At 32.5% G+C, this 3,768-nt stretch overlaps 1 non-coding gene across 1 annotated transcript; it reads right to left on the bottom strand.

The window, feature by feature from the left end:
- Positions 1-2,275: 2,275 nt before the first annotated feature.
- Positions 2,276-2,394, bottom strand: LOC115218706. Its single transcript, XR_003882252.1, has one exon. It is a non-coding gene; the product is annotated as a 5S ribosomal RNA (ribosomal RNA).
- Positions 2,395-3,768: the final 1,374 nt, after the last annotated feature.

Below are 3,768 nucleotides of genomic sequence, written 5' to 3'. Positions count from 1 at the left end.
CAGAAGCACATACACTCAAACACAAGCATGTGATATATGCTTTCTCACTCTCTTACTCACATGGATGCTCTCTCCCTTGCAAGCACATACATACTCTCAAAGCTGACATGCACACACACATGCACACGTGATCTCCTCTCATTCTCATATATACTTTCACTCTTTCTCTCTCGCACATATAACATATATACTTATTCTCATCCTTTCTCTTATACACACATTTTCTCTCTCTCTTTCTCTCTCTCTCTAACACACGTTTTTGTTTTTTCTTACATACACATGCACACACACATATCCCCAAACTCTCTTATATGCATATTATGCCATGAATGGAAATGTGCTGTGAAGTAATAATGGAATATGCTTGTGAGGAATATAGACAAAAGAAGTCTTGTGTTTCCTTAATATACTGTTACCAAGTAGCTCATGCAAAAAGTTAGAGTAGACCTGAGACTATTGGCCCCAAACAAACAGGATGGAACAGAGTCAAGAAGTCATGAGAAATTTTGTAAAATAAACCTTATTCAGTGTAAGTCAGTATGGAAAAAAAAATTGTGCTAAAACTACAGTGACAATGATGATGATGATGATGATCATGATGATGATAGTGATTTCAAATTTTAGAGCAAATCCAGCAAATTTTGGGCAAGGGTTAAGTTGATTACATCTGTCCCAGTGTTCAGCTAGTATTTATTTTATCAACCCTGTAAGGATGGAAGACAAAGCCAACCTTGGCAGAATTTGAACTCAGAATGTAATGGGAAGAAATATTGCTAATATATCTGTTTTTTGGCAATATTTCTGCAAAAAATCAATCCGATATTGTTCTCTGATACTCTAATTAGTTCTGCCAGTTCTCCACTTTAACGATGATAACAATAACGATTTGACATAAACGAGCATTGCTTTTTTTTTTTTTTTAAATCTTTGTGTCAATGAGTGTCAAAATATGAGAAAGAAATAATACAAACAGCTTTATTCCTTGTATATTACTTTGATCATAGTAACAACAAGCAAATCTAAATTTATAGTTGCTACTAGGTCTGCTTTAAATTCCTGTGGTGTTGATTTTTGAAGATAAAGTGTTGAATCACTTTAAAAGCTTTTATGTAAGACATCAGCCATTTTGATAATGGCTGAAAGAGAAGCTTTTCTTTTCTTCTCTCTTTTTTTCTTCTTCTTTAATGGCAAGAGTAGTGTTGATTTCTTGCAATTTCTATCAGGCATTGTACATTATGAGTACTGTAGAGGTTATTCTTTGGCAACAATATTCTTACTAAACTAGAGTTAACAAAGTTATTTAGCATATATAAAGATTTACACATGATTTACAAACCTAGTAAAGTACTATATTGTACCTCTGCTACTTATAGGAGTGTATTGTACGTTCATATCAATGGTACCTATTTATAGCTATGTGGATCAGGTCATTTAGAGTTGAATGTAGTTCTCGGTGATATAGCACATCTTTCATCACAGAATAGGAATTATCGACTCCTTTGCCAAGTTGCTTCCAACACAATCAACATAGCCAGCTGTTGCTGTAGGTATACAATTGTTAATGTTGTTGTTGTTATTTAACCCTAAGTCGGTCCTGATCAAACATATATTTCAAAAGGCTTTCTAGCTGTGACTATCTCATCTGTTTGTATATCTCAGATTACACTATTAGTATTCAGATTACTTTGTCAGATGTAATACTTATTTATTAACAATGTTTTGAATTAAATTTGTATTGTCTCATAGCTTTGATATTTATGGCAGAAATGTTAGCACGCCGGGCGAAATGCGTAGCCGTATTTCATCTGCCGTTACGTTCTGAGTTCAAATTCCGCCGAGGTCGACTTTGCCTTTCATCCTTTCGGGGTCGATAAACTAAGTACCAATTACGGACTGGGGTCGATGTAATCGACTTAATCCGTTCGTCTGTCCTTGTTTGTCCCCTCTGTGTTTAGCCCCTTGTGGGTAGTAAAGAAATAGATAATTATTTTTAGAACAACATTGTAGGGCTGATGTAAAAGGCCTGATCTGGCTGGTTTGAACATAAAACAGGGAGAATAATTGGGCTGGATATGGCATGTTTAAATGCTAAAGGGTTAATGTAGCCCTTTATTTTAAAAATAGTAGGGTGTGATTTCAGAGAGTATATGATGACCATTTCAAGTTGATTGAGTGGCAATATACAGTCTCTCTGATTTGCTATATCCTTAAATCCTTAAAAATGTTTTAGCCCGAAGGCCACGGCCATGCTGGGGCACCACCGCTGAATGAGGAATGCTTACAGCACCTAGTTTTCCCAAGCGGTCACCCATTTAAGTACTAACTAGGCTCGATGTTACTTAACTTCGGTGATCAGACAAGAACCGGTGCTTTCAACGTGATATGGCCGTAAGCATATATATATATACAGATTATTTTGTTTTCTCCTCATAAAAAGACTATTATTTTCAAACTTTAATTGTATAACTTAATGACTTTCACTTCTTTTAATTTCTTAATAAACATACTAATGTTTTAGGTAGTAATGCCATAAAATTAGCACAGATAATAAAAATGTCTGACAATTATCGACATTTTAACTTTAAATTGCAAGGTATTGTATTGTTAGAAGTGCTAAACTATTGATAAACGAAAGACTGGGATTGAAAAGATATATATTCTCTATTTTGAATCTGATTGATTTTTGTAAGATTTTGATGCTTAACACACAATTTATCTTCTTTCATGTTGCCTGAAGTTGTCTTAAAACAACCTCCAGTTGTCAACATTCAATATATCTTGTTTATATAAAATACTGTATGTAACCTGATTTTTTCCCCTCCTACCATTAATGTATATAAAATGTTACAAATACCATGTATGTACTATAATAAATTTTTCCTTGATTCTTTTGTTTTCTATTTTTAAACATGTTTTTTCCTCAATGAGCTGCAACCACAAGTGGTGAAAATAGAGAGAAATTTATTGTTAGTACTGTACAAGTCTGAATCTACTGTTACTACTGATTCTGTCTTAAAATTTACTCAGATGCTTATATTCTGAGATAAAACTGAAAATCATTTTAAAAGCATTTATACAACAAAAACATAACTATTATTTTCTTATTGACTGATATATTCAAAATTACTTTTATATCAAGTAAAAAAGCAAACAAATAAATAAATAACAAATAAAATCTAGGTTCAGTGAAATGTGCCATAAAGTATATTTTAATTATAATTATGACATGAATATGAGATTGAAATTTTAAAGTATATATTTTTGTTATTCAGTAATTTTAGCTATGATCCGTTTCTTTAGCTATGATCTCTTTCTGCTTTCTTTTGTCTCTCTCTCTGTTATATTCAGTTGTATTGCTTACTGTTATGATAACTAGCTTCTAAGGAAATTAGAAACAAAAACAAAAAAAAAGAAGCAACAGAAAAGTATTTTATCATTTTTGGTTAGCAGGTGAATTTCAAAGTGTAGAATAGAATTGACCATCTCGGTGAAAATTCTGTTCTATTATTGTTCCAAATTCTATAATTTATATTGTGAAGATAATAGTGTTATGGAGAAATAGGAAACTGTTAATATGAAATTCAAAACTATCAGTCTGAATATGTTTCCCTTCCAACATGTGTACACTGCATACACACATTCACATCCACCCACACATATACACCCCCCCCCTACACACACACACATATATACAAAACTGAAAAGTTCTTGGTAGTGTTCAGAATAATATATTATTATTAATAATGAAAAGAAAAATTAGTCAGAAGC

Source organism: Octopus sinensis, linkage group LG13 (genome assembly GCF_006345805.1).
Source record: "Octopus sinensis linkage group LG13, ASM634580v1, whole genome shotgun sequence".
Lineage (NCBI taxonomy): Eukaryota > Metazoa > Mollusca > Cephalopoda > Octopoda > Octopodidae > Octopus > Octopus sinensis.
This window is presented reverse-complemented; position numbering and strand designations above follow the sequence as displayed.